The sequence below is a fragment of the Cryptomeria japonica genome, unplaced genomic scaffold (genome assembly GCF_030272615.1).
Source record: "Cryptomeria japonica unplaced genomic scaffold, Sugi_1.0 HiC_scaffold_521, whole genome shotgun sequence".
In the NCBI taxonomy this organism is placed as follows: domain Eukaryota; kingdom Viridiplantae; phylum Streptophyta; class Pinopsida; order Cupressales; family Cupressaceae; genus Cryptomeria; species Cryptomeria japonica.
In genome coordinates, this window is record NW_026729335.1 from 25,001 (window position 1) to 45,000 (window position 20,000).

A 20,000-nucleotide genomic window follows, 5' to 3' on the forward strand; every position below is an offset into this window, starting at 1 on the left:
ACACACACAAGCATCCTCGGAAGAGGACAGTTCGAGTGACAGGTCAAATCCAAGAGTTCCGAAGACTACCTCCAGGAACAATCGGGAACAAGACCGATTACAAGTCGTCGAGTCTGTTACTGGGCGAACACGAGATGCGCACAGGAAATCGATCAGCCCTCACAATGGCCCAAGGCCAGAGATCGGACTGCTACGATTTACCCCAACAATCATCGTGCCACTCTTCGCAGAGAGGTGATAGACGCCAACGAGCCCGCGCATAGCAATCGAGGTGTAAAAAGGGCGTTGAAGGCAGGAAGCCTGGACGAAAGAGGCTACGAGGTCACCTCGAAGCGGTCTAAGAATCGGGCGCACTTGGGGCGACTACCAGTGCCAACCCCTTATCCCGCGGTGCGTCCGACACACAGAAATTTCCAAGGCGGCCAAGGAGCCTCCCCGCATAGCAATCGGGGTGTGAGGTTACGGATGCAGCATTGATAGCAATCGAGGTGGGAGGCGAAGGATGCAGAAGTGAGAGCCGAGGGATGTAGCAGAGATAGCAATCGGGGTGTGTGATGCAGAAGAGATAGCAATCGAGGTGTGCGGTGGGAAGGGCCCAGCAGCCAGAATGCATGAAGCGACGGATGAAGCAGTGATGACAACCGGGCTGTGAGGAGAGGAGGGATGCAGCCAAGAAAGCAATCAGGGCTCGAGGCAAGGGATGCATCAAGGATAGCAATCATGTTGTGAGGCGAGATTCCAAAGGCTAAACGTGAGAGGCTGCAGGGTCGACTCAGAGAGGTCTATGCATGTGAGAGGCTGAAAGCAAGGTCAACTCGGAGCGGTCTATGCATCGGGCGCGCTTGGGGCGACTACCAGTGCCAACCCCTTATCCCGCGACGCGTCCGACAAAGAGAACGTTCCAAGGCGGCAGAGGAGGTTACCAGCCGAAGGATGCAGTAGCAATAACAGGTATAGTTCCGCGGCGGCCGAGAAGACTCACCGCATAGGAATCGGGATGCGAGGCGAGGGATGCGGCGGGAAGGCCCCGACGGCTAAACGGAAGAGGCTGCAGGGCCGCCTCGGAATGGTCCAAGCATCGGACGCGATTGGGACGACTACCAGTGCCAACCCCTTATCCCGCGATGCGTCCGATACACAGATAGTTCCAAGGCGGCCGAGGAGCCTCACCGCATATCAATCGGGGTGCGAGGCGAGGGATGGGGCGGGAAGGCCCCAACGGCTAGACGGAAGAGGCTTCAGGGCCACCTCGGAATGCTCCAAGCATCGGACGCGCTTGGGGCGACTACCAGTGCCAACCCCTTATCCCGCGATGCGTCCGATACACAGATGGTTCCAAGGCGGCCGAGGAGCCTCACCGCATAGCAATCGGGGGTGCGAGGCGAGGGATGGGGCGGGAAGGCCCCAACGGCTAGACGGAAGAGGCTTCAGGGCCGCCTCGGAATGGTCCAAGCATCGGACGCGCTTGGGGCGACTACCAGTGACAACCCCTCATCCCGCGATGCGTCCGATACGAAGATGGTTCCAAGGCGGCCGAGGAGCCTCACCGCATAGCAATCGGGGTGCGAGGTGGGGGATGCGGCGAGATGGCCCCAACGGCTAGACGGAAGAGGCCACAGGGCCGCGTCGGAATAGTCCAAGCATCGGACGCGCTTGGGGCGACTACCAGTGACAACCCCTTATCCCGCGATGCGTCCGATACGAAGATAGTTCCAAGGCGGCCGAGGAGCCTCACCGCATAGCAATCCGGGTGCGAGGTGGGGGATGCGGCGAGATGGCCCCAACGGCTAGACGGAAGAGGCTGCAGGGCCGCCTCGGAATAGTCCAAGCATCGGACGCGCTTGGGGCGACTACCAGTGACAACCCCTTATCCCGCGATGCTTCCGATACGAAGACAGTTCCAAGGCGGCCGAGGAGCCTCACCGCATAGCAATGGGGGTGCGAGGTGAGGGATGCGGCGAGATGGCCCCAACGGCTAGACGGAAGAGGCCACAGGGCCGCCTCGGAATAGTCCAAGCATCGGACGCGCTTGGGGCGACTACCAGTGACAACCCCTTATCCCGCGATGCATCCGATACGAAGATAGTTCCCAGGCGGCCGAGGAGCCTCACCGCATAGCAATCGGGGTGCGAGGCGAGGGATGCGGCGAGATGGCCCCAAAGGGTAGACGGAAGAGGCTGCGGGGCCGCCTCGGAATAGTCCAAGCATCGAACGCGCTTGGGGCGACTACCACTGCCAACCCCTTATCCCGCGATGCGTCCGATACACAGATAGTTCCGAGGCGGCCGAGGAGCTGGGGGATGCGGCGAGATGGCCCCAACGGCTAGACGGAAGAGGCTGCAGGGCCGCCTCGGAATAGTCCAAGCATCGGACGCGCTTGGGGCGACTACCAGTGACAACCCCTTATCCCGCGATGCGTCCGATACACAGATAGTTCCGAGGCGGCCAAGGAGCCTCACCGCATAGCAATCGTGGTGCGAGGTGGGGGATGCAGCGAGATGGCCCCAACGGCTAGACGGAAGAGGCTGCAGGGCCGCCTCGGAATGGTCCAAGCATCGGACGCGCTTGGGGCGACTACCACTGCCAACCCCTTATCCCGCGATGCGTCCGATACACAGATAGTTCCAAGGCGGCCGAGGAGCCTCACCGAATAGCAATCGGGGTGCGAGGCGAGGGATGCGGCGAGAAAGCCCCAACGGCTAGAGGGAAGAGGCTTCAGGTCCGCCTCGGAATGGTCCAAGCATCGGACGCGCTTGGGGCGACTACCAGTGACAACCCCTTATCCCGCGACGCGTCCGATACACAGATAGTTCCAAGGCGGCCGAGGAGCCTCACCGCATAGCAATCGGGGTGCGAGGCGAGGGATGCGGCGAGAAGGACCCAACGGCTAGACGGAAGAGGCTTCAGGGCCGCCTCGGAATGGTCCAAGCATCGGACGCGCTTGGGGCGACTACCAGTGACAACCCCTTATCCCGCGACGCGTCCGATACACAGATAGTTCCAAGGCGGCCGAGGAGCCTCACCGCATAGCAATCGGGGTGCGAGGCGAGGGATGCGGCGAGAAGGACCCAACGGCTAGACGGAAGAGGCTTCAGGTCCGCCTCGGAATGGTCCAAGCATCGGACGCGCTTGGGGCGACTACCAGTGACAACCCCTTATCCCGCGACGCGTCCGATACACAGATAGTTCCAAGGCGGCCGAGGAGCCTCACCGCATAGCAATCGGGGTGCGAGGCGAGGGATGCGGCGAGAAGGACCCAACGGCTAGACGGAAGAGGCTTCAGGGCCGCCTCGGAATGGTCCAAGCATCGGACGCGCTTGGGGCGACTACCAGTGACAACCCCTTATCCCGCGATGCGTCCGATACACAGATAGTTCCAAGGCGGCCGAGGAGCCTCACCGCATAGCAATCGGGGTGCGAGGCGAGGGATGCGGCGAGAAGGACCCAACGGCTAGACGGAAGAGGCTTCAGGGCCGCCTCGGAATGGTCCAAGCATCGGACGCGCTTGGGGCGACTACCAGTGACAACCCCTTATCCCGCGACGCGTCCGATACACAGATAGTTCCAAGGCGGCCGAGGAGCCTCACCGCATAGCAATCGGGGTGCGAGGCGAGGGATGCGGCAAGAAGGACCCAACGGCTAGACGGAAGAGGCTTCAGGGCCGCCTCGGAATGGTCCAAGCATCGGACGCGCTTGGGGCGACTACCAGTGACAACCCCTTATCCCGCGACGCGTCCGATACACAGATAGTTCCAAGGCGGCCGAGGAGCCTCACCGCATAGCAATCGGGGTGCGAGGCGAGGGATGCGGCGAGAAGGACCCAACGGCTAGACGGAAGAGGCTTCAGGTCCGCCTCGGAATGGTCCAAGCATCGGACGCGCTTGGGGCGACTACCAGTGACAACCCCTTATCCCGCGACGCGTCCGATACACAGATAGTTCCAAGGCGGCCGAGGAGCCTCACCGCATAGCAATCGGGGTGCGAGGCGAGGGATGCGGCGAGAAGGACCCAACGGCTAGACGGAAGAGGCTTCAGGGCCGCCTCGGAATGGTCCAAGCATCGGACGCGCTTGGGGCGACTACCAGTGACAACCCCTTATCCCGCGACGCGTCCGATACACAGATAGTTCCAAGGCGGCCGAGGAGCCTCACCGCATAGCAATCGGGGTGCGAGGCGAGGGATGCGGCGAGAAGGACCCAACGGCTAGACGGAAGAGGCTTCAGGGCCGCCTCGGAATGGTCCAAGCATCGGACGCGCTTGGGGCGACTACCAGTGACAACCCCTTATCCCGCGATGCGTCCGATACACAGATAGTTCCAAGGCGGCCGAGGAGCCTCACCGCATAGCAATCGGGGTGCGAGGCGAGGGATGCGGCGAGAAGGACCCAACGGCTAGACGGAAGAGGCTTCAGGGCCGCCTCGGAATGGTCCAAGCATCGGACGCGCTTGGGGCGACTACCAGTGACAACCCCTTATCCCGCGACGCGTCCGATACACAGATAGTTCCAAGGCGGCCGAGGAGCCTCACCGCATAGCAATCGGGGTGCGAGGCGAGGGATGCGGCGAGAAGGACCCAACGGCTAGACGGAAGAGGCTTCAGGGCCGCCTCGGAATGGTCCAAGCATCGGACGCGCTTGGGGCGACTACCAGTGACAACCCCTTATCCCGCGACGCGTCCGATACACAGATAGTTCCAAGGCGGCCGAGGAGCCTCACCGCATAGCAATCGGGGTGCGAGGCGAGGGATGCGGCGAGAAGGACCCAACGGCTAGACGGAAGAGGCTTCAGGGCCGCCTCGGAATGGTCCAAGCATCGGACGCGCTTGGGGCGACTACCAGTGACAACCCCTTATCCCGCGACGCGTCCGATACACAGATAGTTCCAAGGCGGCCGAGGAGCCTCACCGCATAGCAATCGGGGTGCGAGGCGAGGGATGCGGCGAGAAGGACCCAACGGCTAGACGGAAGAGGCTTCAGGGCCGCCTGGGAATGGTCCATGCATCGCACGCGCTTGGGGCGACTACCAGTGACAACCCCTTATCCCGCGACGCGTCCGATACACAGATAGTTCCAAGGCGGCCGAGGAGCCTCACCGCATAGCAATCGGGGTGCGAGGCGAGGGATGCGGCGAGAAGGACCCAACGGCTAGACGGAAGAGGCTTCAGGGCCGCCTCGGAATGGTCCAAGCATCGGACGCGCTTGGGGCGACTACCAGTGACAACCCCTTATCCCGCGACGCGTCCGATACACAGATAGTTCCAAGGCGGCCGAGGAGCCTCACCGCATAGCAATCGGGGTGCGAGTCGAGGGATGCGGCGAGAAGGACCCAACGGCTAGACGGAAGAGGCTTCAGGGCCGCCTCGGAATGGTCCAAGCATCGGACGCGCTTGGGGCGACTACCAGTGACAACCCCTTATCCCGCGATGCGTCTGATACACAGATAGTTCCAAGGCGGCCGAGGAGCCTCACCGCATAGCAATCGGGGTGCGAGGCAAGGGATGCGGCGAGAAGGACCCAACGGCTAGACGGAAGAGGCTTCAGGGCCGCCTCGGAATGGTCCAAGCATCGGACGCGCTTGGGGCGACTACCGTTGCCAACCCCTTATCCCGCGATGCGTCTGATACACAGATAGTTCCGAGGCGGCCGAGGAGCCTCACCGCATAGCAATCGGGTTGCGAGGCAGATTATTGGGAAGGGAACCCCCTGGGATGTGGCTCAAGCAGTGCCCAAAGGGACTGGAATGCGGAATCACATCGAGAGACCCAAATGCTATACGAGGGCTCAAATCGAATTATCGATTTGGCCACGACATGGACGCATCGGAACGACTACCTTTGCCGAACCACTCGCAATTGCATCCATACCGAAACCAATAGACATTTCCGTTAGAGCCCTCGCATAGCATTCGGGAATCTCGCATGCCCCTCTAAATCGACCAATGCTGGCGCTCAACGAAAATCCGAGCGCTACCACCGTTCGAGCGCCAGCATTGGTCGAGTTAGAGGGGCACGGGGGAGAATGCTCCAGTCAACACCTCCCCTATATAAGTTATTTGTCCGATTCTCGCACAACCGTAGTCTGCCTCGTCGAATCAAACAACGGTCCCAGATTCCGACTTCCGTTCCGTAGAGACCCAAAAGCTAGATGGAGGCTCGCAAGAAAGAGAGTCGGCGCATAGCAATCGGGTTTCTCGAACGTTTAGGGACCGAGCTCACTTGCGGATAGGGCAAAATCCGCCAAGCAACCCAAAAGCTAGACGGGGGCTCGAATCGAATCGCCTAGGCGGCCACAACAACGACGTGTTGGATCGACTACCAGTGCCAAACCATTCAGCAAGACTAGTCTGTGTCGAGGCCGGATAGAGATTCTCAGAGAGCGCCCGTATAGCATTTAGGAGACCTGCCGCGTCCCTCACACTCGACAAATGGTGGTGCACGTTTATAAATCCGAGCGATCCCAACCCTTTCAAGCACCAACATCGGTCGAGATAGAGGGGCACGGAGGGGGCTGCGTGAGACAACACAGTCCCCTATATAAGTTATTTGTCCGATTCTCACACATCCGAAGAATGGTCATCAAATCGGACAACAGCCCAAACTTCCGACTTCCGTCCCAGAAAGCCCAAGAGCTATCTAAAACGTTCATGGCCGGAACTCGATCGCGGCTATACCAGTCCGCCAAGCAACCCAAAAGCTAGACTGGAGCTCTAGTCGAATCACCTCTGTGGCCATTGCAAGGACGTGTTGGAGCGACTACCATTGCCGAACCATTCCGCAGGTCGAGTCCATACCAAGGCCGCATAGAGATTCACGATGAGCTCCTGCATAGCAATCAGGAGACTTGCCGTGTCCATCACAATCGATAAATCCTGGTGCAAGATTTTTGCATCCGAGCGCTCCAACCAGTCGAGCACCAGCATCAATCGACATAAACGGGCACGGGGGGAGGATGCTCGAGAACACTACCTCCCCTATATAAGTTATTTGTCCGATTCTCAAGCAGCCGAAGTCTGGTCATCGAATCGGGTCAAAGACCACAACTTCCGACTTTACCCACAATGCAAGTCATCGAATCGAACATCGGCCCCCGAGTCGGACTCCATGCGTATGTCAGGTCATCGGACCCAAATTCCGCCTTCCTGCGCATGGCGGGCCATCAATATCAACTCGGTCATCGGACCCAAACTCCGCCTTTCTGCGCATGGCACGCCTTCAAATCGGTCATCGGACCCAAATTCCGCCTTCCTGTGCATGGCGGGCCATCAACATCAACTCGGTCATCGGACCCAAATTCCGCCTTTCTGCGCATGGCACGCCATCAACTCGGTCATCGGACCCAAATTCCGCCTTCCTGCGCATGGCAGGTCATCGGACACAAATTCAGACCTCGCCAATATGCCTACGTATCGAATCGGTCATCGGACCCAACTTCCGACTTCATCCATACTGTAGGGTCTTTGAGGTTGGCGCGGTGCGCTCAACCCGGGGAGTCGACCCATCGAAGCATACACCTCCCCTATATAAGCTATTTGTCCGATTCCCACACCTGTGTAGTTTGCACCTCTGACCAGGACATCGACCCCAACTTCCGAACTCGACTGCAACGACGGCACCAGCGCCTTGGTGCGCACCTTGCGACGCACAGTCCCAACATTCGCCTTCCTGCACATGGCAGGTCATCGGACCCAAATTCCGACCTCGCGAGTATGCCTACATATCGAATCGGTCATCGGACACAACTTCCGACTTCATCCATACCGTAGGGTCTTTGAGGTTGGCGCGGTGCGCTCAACCCGGGGAGTCGACCCAACGAAGCATACACCTCCCCTATATAAGCTATTTGTCCGATTCCCACACCTGTGTAGTTTGCACCTCCGATCAGGACATCGACCCCAACTTCCGAACTCGCCTGCAACGACCGAACCAGCGCCTTGGTGCGCACCTTGCAACGCACAGTGCCAACATTCGCCTTCCTGCACATGGCAGGTCATCGGACCCAAATTCCGACCTCGCGAGTATGCCTACATATCGAATCGGTCATCGGACCCAACTTCCGACTTCATCCATACCGTAGGGTCTTTGAGGTTGGCGCGGTGCGCTCAACCCGGGGAGTCGACCCAACGAAGCATACACCTCCCCTATATAAGCTATTTGTCCGATTCCCACACCTGTGTAGCTTGCACCTCCGATCAGGACATCGACCCCAACTTCCGAACTCGACTAAAAAGACCGCACCAGCACCTTGGTGTGCACCTTGCAACGCACAGTGCCAACATTCGCCTTCCTGCACATGGCAGGTCATCGGACCCAAATTCCGACCTCATGAGCATACCTACTAATCGAATCGGTCATCGGACCCAACTTCCGACTTCATCCATACCGTAGGGTCTTTGAGGTTGGCGCGGTGCGCTCAACCTGGGGAGTCGACCCATCGAAGCATACACCTCCCCTATATAAGCTATTTGTCCGATTCCGACACCTGTGTAGTTTGCACCTCCGCTCAGGACATCGACCCCAACTTCCGAACTCGCCTGCAACGACCGAACCAGCGCCTTGGTGCGCACCAAAAGTGCGCACTTTTGGAGGGCACTTTTGTGCGCTCCAAAGGTGCGCACTTTTGGAGGGCACTTTTGTGCGCTCCAAAGGTGCGCACTTTTGGAGGGCACTTTTTGGAGGGCACTTTTGTGCGCTCCAAAGGTGCGCACTTTTGGAGGGCACTTTTTGGAGGGCACTTTTCTGCGCTCCAAAGGTGCGCACTTTTGGAGGGCACTTTTTGGAGGGCACTTTTCTGCGCTCCAAAGGTGCGCACTTTTGGAGGGCACTTTTTGGAGGGCACTTTTCTGCGCTCCAAAGGTGCGCACTTTTGGAGGGCACTTTTTGGAGGGCACTTTTCTGCGCTCCAAAGGTGCGCACTTTTGGAGGGCACTTTTGTGCACTCCAAAGGTGCACACTTTTGGAGGGCACTTTTTGGAGGGCACTTTTCTGCACTCCAAAGGTGCGCACTTTTGGAGGGCACTTTTTGGAGGGCACTTTTGTGCGCTCCAAAGGTGCGCACTTTTGGAGGGCACTTTTTGGAGGGCACTTTTGTGCGCTCCAAAGGTGCGCACTTTTGGAGGGCACTTTTGTGCACTCCAAAGGTGCGCACTTTTGGAGGGCACTTTTCCTGCGCTCCAAAGGTGCACACCTAGGTGAGCACCTTCGACCACACCTTGTAGCACACCAAACTCTGACTTTCGACTTCATCCGCAATGCAGGGTCTTTGAGGTTGGCGCAATGCGCACAACCAGGGGAGTCGACCCATCAAACCCAACACCTCCCCTATATAAGCTATTTGTCTGATTCTCATACATGCGTAGCCTGCAGGAGCAATTAGGACATCGACCCCAACTTTCGGCTTCTAAACGAAAACAAGGTCTTTGAGGTTGGTGTAATGCGAACAACTAGGGGAGTCAACCCATCAAACCCAACACCTCCCCTATATAAGCTATTTGTCTGATTCTCATACATGTGTAGTCTACAGGAGCAATTAGGACATCGACCCCAACTTTTGACTTCTTAACGAAAACAAGGTCTTTGAGGTTGACGTAATGCGCACAACCAGGGGAGTCGACCCATCAAACCCAACACCTCCCCTATATAAGCTATTTGTCCGATTCTCATACATGTGTAGCCTACAGGAGCCATTAGGACATTGACCCCAACTTTTGACTTCTTAACGAAAACAAGGTCTTTGAGGTTGGCGTAATGCGCACAACCAAGGGAGTTGACCCATCAAACCCAACACCTCCCCTATATAAGCTATTTGTCTGATTCTCATACATGTGTAGCCTGCAACAACGATTAGGACATCCACCCCAACTTCTGAATTCGTCTGCGTTGACCGCACCAAAGGTGCACGCCTTGGTGCTCACCAAAATCCGACTTCCGACTTCTTCTGCTATGCGGGGTCTTTGAGGTTGGCGCAGTGCGCACAACCAGGGGAGTCAACCCACCGAATGCAACACCTCCCCTATATAAGCTATTTGTCTGATTCTCATACATGCGTAGACTGCAGCAATGATTAGGACATCCACCCCAACTTTTGACTTCTTAAACAAGACAGGGTCTTTGAAGTTGGTGCAGTGCACACAACCAGGGGAGTCGACCCATCAAACGCAACACCTCCCCTATATAAAGCTATTTGTCCGATTCTCATACGTGTAGTCTGCAGCAGCGATTAGGACATCGACCCCAACTTCCGAATTCGTTTGCATTGACCGCACCAAAGGTGCACGCCTTGGTGTGCACCTTGGAGTGCACTTTGGTGCTCACCTCGGTGCACACTTTGGTGTGCACCTCGGTGTGCACCAAAGGTGCGCACCTTGGAGCGCACCAAAGGTGTACACTTTGGAGCGCACCACATAGGGTCTTTGAGAGGTTGGCGCAGTGCGCACACCAAGGTGGGTGTTGAGGTGCGTGCCGAGGTGGGTGGGTGCTAGGGTGCGCTCCATGGTGGGTGCCAGGGTGGGTGCGTGCTAGGGTGGATTCCAAAGAGGGTCATAGGGTGGGTGCCAAGGTGGGTTGGTGATATAGTGGGTTCAAAGGTGGGTACTAGGGTGGGTTCCAAGGTGGGTCACAAGTTGGGTGCCAGGATGCGTGGGTGTTAGGTTGGGTGCCAAGGTGGGCTCCTGCGTGGGTGGGTGCTAGGGTGGGTTTCAAGGTGGACGCGAGGGCGGGTGCCAAGGTGGGTAACAAGTTGGGTGTTAGGATGGGTGAGTGCTAGAGTGGGTGCCAAGGTGGGTGGGTGCTAAGGTGGATGCCAAGGTGGTTCACAGGGTGGGTGGGTTCTAGGGTGAGTTCCAAGGTGGGTCACAGGTTTAGTGCTAGGGTGCGTGTCAAGGCGGGTGTCGAGGTGCCTGGGTGCTAGGGTGTGGATGCCAATGTGGGTCATAGGGTGGGTACTAGGGTGGGCTGCAATGTGGGTGCCAAGGTGGGTAACATGCTCGGTTGGTTCTAAATTGGGTGTCAGGGTGGGTGTGCACCCACCTTGCCCGAGGTGGGTGCCAAGGTGCCAGTGTGGGTGGGTGCTAAGGTGGATGCCAAGGTGGGTGAGAAGGTGGGTGATAGGTTGAGTGGTAGGATGGGTGGGTGCCAAGATGGGTCACAGGGTGGGTGCAAGGGTGGGTAGGTGCTAGGGTTGGTGTCAGGGTGGGTGGGTGCTAGGTTGGGTTCCAAGGTGGGTGCGAGGGTGAGTGTCAAGGTGGGTCACAGGTTAGGTGCTAGGATGGGTGAGTGCTAGGGTGCAAAGGTGCCAGGGTGGGTGCTAGGATGGGTCGATGCTAGGGTGAGTGGCAAGGTGGGTCCACAAGTGTCAAGGTGGGTGCCGAGGTGGGTGCCAACTTGGGTTCCAAGGTGGGTGCCAAGTGGGCGACTGCTATGGTGGATGCCAAGGTGGGTCACGGGGTGGGTGCCAAGTTGCTAGGTTGTGTTCCAAGGTGGGTGCCAACGTGGCTGCTAGGGTGCGTGGGTTAAAGGGTGTGTCACAACGTGGGTGCCAGGATGGGTGCGCACCCACACTGGCCAAGACGGGTGCAAGGTTGGGTTCCAAGCCCGGTCACAGGCTGGGTGCTAGGATGGGTGGGTGCCAAGGTGGGCACCAGGGTGGGTGCACCCACCCTGGCCAAGGTGGGTCACGGGGTGGGTCCTAGGGTGGGTAACAGGGTGGGTACTAAGGTGCGTGCCAAGGTGGGTCATGGGGTGGGTGCCAAGGTGGGCACCAGGGTGGGTGTGCACCAACCCTAGCCAGGGTAGGTCACGGGGTGGTTGTCGGGGTGGGCGTCAAGGAGCCAAGGTGGGTGGCAAGTAGCCAAGTTGCGTGCCAAGGTGGGTGTCGGGGTGGGTGCCAAGGATCCAAGGTGGGTGCCAAGGAACCAAGGTGGGTGTCTGGGTGGGTGCCGAGGTGGGAGCCAGGGTGGGTCCCAAGGTGAGTGCAAAGGTGGGTGCCAGGGTCAAGGTGAGTGCCAATGTGGGTTCCAAGGTGCCAGGGTCAGGGTGAGTGCCAATGTGGGTTCAAAGGTGCTAAGTTGGGTGCGAGGTTGGGTGCGAGGGTGGGTGGGTGCCAAGGTGTGCTAGGTGGAAGCCCGGGTGGGTCGGCATCCCATGGGTGTCGAGTTGGGTGCCTGATGGGTGCTTCTTGTCAAGTTTTAGTCGTCGGGACTCATTTCGAGCCTTAGAGGTCGTTTCTTGTCCGGTTGCCCTGTCTTCGACCTGGGAACCCAATTTTGGTCCTCGGGTCCCATTTTTTTTTGTCTCGCATCCCACTTTTGGCCTGTGGCCTTTTCGGGGTCGATTCTCGTTTTGGGCATCAGAGCATGTTTCTTCTCCTAAAACCCAATATTTGTTTATTAAGTCTCGGAACACATTTTTGTTCTCGTGGACCCATCATGGGTCTTGGAACGCATTTGTGGTCCTTGGGTCCCATTTTGCATCCCGAAACTTGTGTTTTGGTGCTTGATCCCTATTTTGGGTGCCCACCTTGCACCAAGTGCGCACCCGGGGCAAACCGAGCGCCTTGGTGCACCGGGGCAAGATCGAGCGTGCACCCGAGGCGCCCCGAACATGCACCAAGGTGCACTCGGCCCACATGTGAGCGCAGGTCGTTGCGCCCGAGGTGGTGTGTGGGCACCGCGTTGCAGACGGGACACTGCACGCACACGACGCCCCGTCCAGGTGCACGCACGTAGGCCGGGCCGGGTGCACACCCGACGCCCTAGCAAGGTGCGCGCACCCGGGCAGGGCTCACACTTGGCGAACGGGGCGCACTTCGCGAGGGAGGGTGTGCACCTCGACGGGGGTGGGTGGCCGGGGTGGATTCGCACGTGGGTCGCGGTTTGCTAAGTACACACTGCGACAAGCTCATAACGGGTGCGATCATACCAGCGTTAGTGCACCGGATCCCATCAGAACTCCGCAGTTAAGCGCGCTTGGGCCGGAGTAGTACTGGGATGGGTGACCTCCCGGGAAGTCCCGGTGTTGCACCCTTTCTTAGTTTTTCGCCGGGCGTCGCAATGCTATTTGAATAAACCTTTTGCCCGTTTGCGTTCTCGTCGGGGCCGGGCCGGGCCGGGGTGCGCTGCCCGCACTACCGCGCGCGCGGGGGCGACACCGAGCGCGCACCCGAGGCGCCCCGAGCACACAGGCCACGGTGCAACCCGGGCGTTGTGCGCGCACCCCGGTGCGCCCGAGGTGCTGCGCGCGCACCCAGGTGAAATCGGTGTGCACCTCGGCCAGTGCGCGCTCGGTCGAGTCGCGCACGTTGGCCAAGGTGCACGGTGATGTTTCTTACTCTAAGGTTCCGCACCAGACGCCCGGGACAGGTGAGCGAAGCTGGGCGGGGCCGGGTGCGCGGCCGGGGCAGGTGCACGCAGCTGGAGAGAGCTTTGGAGCACACCAGAGGTGCGCACCTTGGAGCACACTTCGGAGCGCACCAATGATGCGCTCCATTCAAAAGTTTCCTGAAAAGGCAAAAAAAGTTGAGATTATAGAATTTCCCACTTGAGAGATTGTAAAAAAAAAAAATTTAAAATGAAGGAAACGCGGGTGCCAAGGTGTGCGCGCCCGGGTGCGCAGCCCAGCCAAGGTGTGCGCACCAAGGCGCCCACCCTGGCGAAGGTGCACGCAAGGTGCGCACCCGAGGCAAACCGGACAATTAACCCAACTTTCGACTTCGCGCGCACCTGCGCACCTTGGAGCGCACTTCGGAGCGCTCCTTGTTGCGCACCAATCTTGGGCACCTCGGAGTGCACCATGGCGCCCACCAAGGTGCGCACCCGGGGCAAACCGAGCTCCGACTTCGTGCGCACCTTGGAGCGCACGAAAGGTGCGCACCATGGCGCCCACCAAGGTGCGCAGCCCAGCCAAGGCGTGCGCATCAAGGTGCGCACCCTGGCGAAGGTGCGCACCCGGGGCAAACCGAGCTCCGACTTCGTGCGCACCTTGGAGCGCACAAAGGGTGCGCAACCCAGCCAAGGTGTGCGCACCCCGGGCAAACCGAGCTCCGAATCGTGCGCACCTTGGAGCACACTTCGGAGCCCTCCTTGGTGCGCACCGATGTTGCGCACCTCGGAGCGCACCCGGGGAAAACAATGCAATTAACCCGACTTTCGACTTCGTGGGCACCTCGGAGCGCTCTCGGGTTCGCACCTCGGAGCACACCGAGGTGCGCACCTTTGATGCGCTGCCTTCACCAATTTCCAGAAAAGGCAAGAAAACATTGAGAAGGTGTGCGCACCGAGGTGCCCACCCTGGCGAAGGTGCACGCGAGGTGCGCACCCGGGGCAAACCGGGCTCCGACTTCGTGCACGCCATGCTGCGCACCTTGGAGGGCCATGGTGCGCACCTTGGAGCACACTTCGGAGCGCTCAATGGTGCCCAACCCAGCCAAGGTGCCCACCGCGGCGAAGGTGCACGCGAGGTGCGCACCCGGGGCAAACCGGGCTCCGACTTCGTGCACGCCGCACCTTGGAGCACACTTCGGAGCGCTCCTTGGTGCGCACCAGGGCGCGCAACCCAGCCGAGGTGCCCACCCCGGCGAAGGTGCACGCGGGGTGCGCACCCGAGGCAAACCGGGCTCCGACTTCGTGCACGCCATGGTGCCCACCGCGGCGAAGGTGCACGCGAGGTGCGCACCCGGGGCAAACCGGGCTCCGACTTCGTGCACGCCGCACCTTGGAGCACACTTCGGAGCGCTCCTTGGTGCGCACCAGGGCGCGCAACCCAGCCGAGGTGCCCACCCCGGCGAAGGTGCACGCGAGGTGCGCACCCGGGGCAAACCGGGCTCCGACTTCGTGCACGCCATGGTGCCCACCGCGGCGAAGGTGCACGCGAGGTGCGCACCCGGGGCAAACCGGGCTCCGACTTCGTGCACGCCGCACCTTGGAGCACACTTCGGAGCGCTCCTTGGTGCGCACCATGGTGCCCACCAGGGCGCGCAACCCCGCCGAAGGTGCACGCGAGGTGCGCACCCGGGGCAAACCGGGCTCCGACTTCGTGCACGCCGCACCTTGGAGCACACTTCGGAGCGCTCCTTGGTGCGCACCAGGGCGCGCAACCCCGCCGAAGGTGCACGCGAGGTGCGCACCCGGGGCAAACCGGGCTCCGACTTCGTGCACGCCATGGTGCGCACCAGGGTGCCCACCGCGGCGAAGGTGCGCACCCGGGGCAAACCGGGCTCCGACTTCGTGCACGCCGCACCTTGGAGCACACTTCGGAGCGCTCCTTGGTGCGCACCAGGGCGCGCAACCCAGCCGAGGTGCCCACCCCGGCGAAGGTGCACGCGAGGTGCGCACCCGGGGCAAACCGGGCTCCGACTTCGTGCACGCCATGGTGCCCACCGCGGCGAAGGTGCGCACCCGGGGCAAACCGGGCTAGGACTTCGTGCACGCCGCACCTTGGAGCACACTTCGGAGCGCTCCTTGGTGCGCACCATGGTGCCCACCAGGCCGCGCAACCCAGCCAAGGTGTGCGCACCAAGGTGCACGCGAGGTGCGCACCCGGGGCAAACCGGGGTCCGGCTTCGTGCACGCCGCACCTTGGAGCACACATCGGGGCGCTCCCGGGTTCGCACCGGCGTTGCGCACCGTGGTGGGCACCTCGGAGCGCACCGTGGTGGGCACCTCGGAGCACACCAAGGTGGGCAGCGAGGTGCGCACCTTTGATGCGATGCCTTCACTAATTTCCATAAAAGGCAAAAGAAAACGAGATTTTAAAATTTCCGTTTTGAAAGATAGTGAGAAAAAGGGAATGCTGGTGCCATCTTGAGCCCGCCCTGGTGCGCAGCCCAGCCAAGGTGTGCGCACCAAGGTGCCCACCCTGGCGAAGGTGCGCGCCCGGGCAATTAACCCAACTTCCAACTTCGCGCGCGCCAGGGTGGGAGCGCACCCAACAACCGGGCCTGGGAAGAGCCAATGCGAGAAACCCCACCAAACGCTCTGACAAAAAAAGAGGGGGCGCTCCAGTAACCCCGCTTCGGAGCGCACCCTGGGCAAACCCAGCCAGGGTGCCCACCCCGGCCAAGGTGCAGGCGAGGTGCGCACCCGGGGCAAACCGGGCTCCGACAACGTGCACGCCGCACCTTGGAGCACACTTCGTAGCGCTCCCGGGTGCGCACCTCAGAGCACACCAAGGTGGGCAGCGAGGTGCGCACCTTTGATGCGCTGCCTTCACTAATTTCCAGAAAAGGCAAAAAAAAGAGGAGATTTTAAAATTTCCGTTTTGAAAGATAGTGAAAAAAACGGAACGCGGGTGCCATCTTGAGCCCGCCCGGGTGCACAGCCCAGGTAAGGTGCCCACCCTGGCAAAGGTGCGCACCCGGGCAATTAACCCTACTTCCGACTTCGTGCGCGCCAGGGTGGCAACCGGGCCTGGGAAGAGCCAATGCGAGAAACCCCACCAAACGCTCCGACAAAAAAAGAGGCGGCGCTCCAATAACCCCGCTTCGGAGCGCAGCCGGGGCAAACCCAGCCAAGGTGCCCACCCCGACGAAGGTGCACGCGAGGTGCGCACCCGGGGCAAACCGGGCTCCGACAACGTGCACGCAGCACCTTGGAGCACACTTCGAAGCACTCCCGGGTGCCCACCGGCGTTGCGCACCGTGGTGGGCAGCGAGGTGCGCACCTTTGATGCGCTGCCTTCACTAATTTCCAGAAAAGGCAAAAAAAAATGAGATTTTAAAATTTCCGTTTTGAAAGATAGTGAAAAAAACGGAACGCGGGTGCCATCTTGAGCCCGCCCTGGTGCGCAGCCCAGGCAAGGCATGCGCACCAAGGTGCCCACCCGCGGTGCACACCCGGGGCAAACCGGGCTCCGACTTCGTGCAGGCCGCACCTTGGAGCACACTTCGGAGCGCTCCTTGGTGCGCACCATGGTGCCCACCAGGGCGCACCCGGGGCAAACCGGGCTCCGACTTCGTGCACGCCGCACCTTGGAGCACACATCGGAGCGCTCCCAGGTTCGCACCAGCGTTGCGCACCTTTGATGCGCTGCCTTCACTAATTTCCAGAAAAGGCAAAAAAAAACGATATTTTAAAATTTCCGTTCTGAAAGATAGTGAAAAAAACGGAACGCGGGTGCCATCTTGAGCCCTTCCTGGTGCGCAGCCCAGGCAAGTTGTGCGCACCAAGGTGCCCACCCTGGCGGAGGTGCGCGCCCGGGGCAAACCGGGCTCCGACTTCGTGCACTGCATGGTGCCCACCAAGGCGCGCAACCCAGCCAAGGTGCCCACCGCAGCGAAGGTGCACGCGAGGTGCGCACCCGAGGTGCACACCCGGGGCAAACCGAGCTCCGACTTCGTGCACGCCGCACCTTGGAGCACACTTCAGAGCGCTCCTTGGTGCGCACCAGGGCGCGCAACCCAGCCAAGGTGCTCACCCCGGCGAAGGTGCACGCGAGGTGCGCACCCGGGGCAAGCCGGGCTCGGACTTCGTGCACGCCGCACCTTGGAGCACACATCGGAGCGCTCCCGGGTTCGCACCAGCATTGCGCACCTTTGATGCGCTGCCTTCACTAATTTCCAGAAAAGGCAAAAAAAAAAAAAAAACGAGATTTTAAAATTTCCGTTTTGAAAGATAGTGAAAAAAACGGAACGCGGGTGCCATCTTGAGCCCGCCCTGGTGTGCAGCCCAGGCAAGTTGTGCGCACCAAGGCACCCACCCTGGCCAAGGTGGGTCACGGGGTGGGTCCTAGGGTGGGTAACGGGGTGGGTACTAAGGTGCGTGCCAAGGTGGGTCATGGGGTGGGTGCCAAGGTGGGCACCAGGGTGGGTGTGCACCAACCCTAGCCAGGGTAGGTCACGGGGTGGTTGTCGGGGTGGGCGTCAAGGAGCCAAGGTGGGTGGCAAGTAGCCAAGTTGCGTGCCAAGGTGGGTGTCGGGGTGGGTGCCAAGGATCCAAGGTGGGTGCCAAGGAACCAAGGTGGGTGTCTGGGTGGGTGCCGAGGTGGGAGCCAGGGTGGGTCCCAAGGTGAGTGCAAAGGTGGGTGCCAGGGTCAAGGTGAGTGCCAATGTGGGTTCCAAGGTGCCAGGGTCAGGGTGAGTGCCAATGTGGGTTCAAAGGTGCTAAGTTGGGTGCGAGGTTGGGTGCGAGGGTGGGTGGGTGCCAAGGTGTGCTAGGTGGAAGCCCGGGTGGGTCGGCATCCCATGGGTGTCGAGTTGGGTGCCTGATGGGTGCTTCTTGTCAAGTTTTAGTCGTCGGGACTCATTTCGAGCCTTAGAGGTCGTTTCTTGTCCGGTTGCCCTGTCTTCGACCTGGGAACCCAATTTTGGTCCTCGGGTCCCATTTTTTTTTGTCTCGCATCCCACTTTTGGCCTGTGGCCTTTTCGGGGTCGATTCTCGTTTTGGGCATCAGAGCATGTTTCTTCTCCTAAAACCCAATATTTGTTTATTAAGTCTCGGAACACATTTTTGTTCTCGTGGACCCATCATGGGTCTTGGAACGCATTTGTGGTCCTTGGGTCCCATTTTGCATCCCGAAACTTGTGTTTTGGTGCTTGATCCCTATTTTGGGTGCCCACCTTGCACCAAGTGCGCACCCGGGGCAAACCGAGCGCCTTGGTGCACCGGGGCAAGATCGAGCGTGCACCCGAGGCGCCCCGAACATGCACCAAGGTGCACTCGGCCCACATGTGAGCGCAGGTCGTTGCGCCCGAGGTGGTGTGTGGGCACCGCGTTGCAGACGGGACACTGCACGCACACGACGCCCCGTCCAGGTGCACGCACGTAGGCCGGGCCGGGTGCACACCCGACGCCCTAGCAAGGTGCGCGCACCCGGGCAGGGCTCACACTTGGCGAACGGGGCGCACTTCGCGAGGGAGGGTGTGCACCTCGACGGGGGTGGGTGGCCGGGGTGGATTCGCACGTGGGTCGCGGTTTGCTAAGTACACACTGCGACAAGCTCATAACGGGTGCGATCATACCAGCGTTAGTGCACCGGATCCCATCAGAACTCCGCAGTTAAGCGCGCTTGGGCCGGAGTAGTACTGGGATGGGTGACCTCCCGGGAAGTCCCGGTGTTGCACCCTTTTTTAGTTTTTCGCCGGGCGTCGCAATGCTATTTGAATAAACCTTTTGCCCGTTTGCGTTCTCGTCGGGGCCGGGCCGGGCCGGGGTGCGCTGCCCGCACTACCGCGCGCGCGGGGGCGACACCGAGCGCGCACCCGAGGCGCCCCGAGCACACAGGCCACGGTGCAACCCGGGCGTTGTGCGCGCACCCCGGTGCGCCCGAGGTGCTGCGCGCGCACCCAGGTGAAATCGGTGTGCACCTCGGCCAGTGCGCGCTCGGTCGAGTCGCGCACGTTGGCCAAGGTGCACGGTGATGTTTCTTACTCTAAGGTTCCGCACCAGACGCCCGGGACAGGTGAGCGAAGCTGGGCGGGGCCGGGTGCGCGGCCGGGGCAGGTGCACGCAGCTGGAGAGAGCTTTGGAGCACACCAGAGGTGCGCACCTTGGAGCACACTTCGGAGCGCACCAATGATGCGCTCCATTCAAAAGTTTCCTGAAAAGGCAAAAAAAGTTGAGATTATAGAATTTCCCACTTGAGAGATTGTAAAAAAAAAAAATTTAAAATGAAGGAAACGCGGGTGCCAAGGTGTGCGCGCCCGGGTGCGCAGCCCAGCCAAGGTGTGCGCACCAAGGCGCCCACCCTGGCGAAGGTGCACGCAAGGTGCGCACCCGAGGCAAACCGGACAATTAACCCAACTTTCGACTTCGCGCGCACCTGCGCACCTTGGAGCGCACTTCGGAGCGCTCCTTGGTGCGCACCAATCTTGGGCACCTCGGAGTGCACCATGGCGCCCACCAAGGTGCGCACCCGGGGCAAACCGAGCTCCGACTTCGTGCGCACCTTGGAGCGCACGAAAGGTGCGCACCATGGCGCCCACCAAGGTGCGCAGCCCAGCCAAGGCGTGCGCATCAAGGTGCGCACCCTGGCGAAGGTGCGCACCCGGGGCAAACCGAGCTCCGACTTCGTGC

At 60.4% G+C, this 20,000-nt stretch overlaps 2 non-coding genes across 2 annotated transcripts; both read left to right on the forward strand.

The window, feature by feature from the left end:
* Positions 1-12,898: 12,898 nt before the first annotated feature.
* On the forward strand, positions 12,899-13,017 carry LOC131872136 (5S ribosomal RNA). Its single transcript, XR_009370315.1, has one exon. It is a non-coding gene; the product is annotated as a 5S ribosomal RNA (ribosomal RNA).
* Positions 13,018-18,932: 5,915 nt separating this feature from the next.
* LOC131872137 (5S ribosomal RNA) lies at positions 18,933-19,051 on the forward strand. Its single transcript, XR_009370316.1, has one exon. It is a non-coding gene; the product is annotated as a 5S ribosomal RNA (ribosomal RNA).
* Positions 19,052-20,000: the final 949 nt, after the last annotated feature.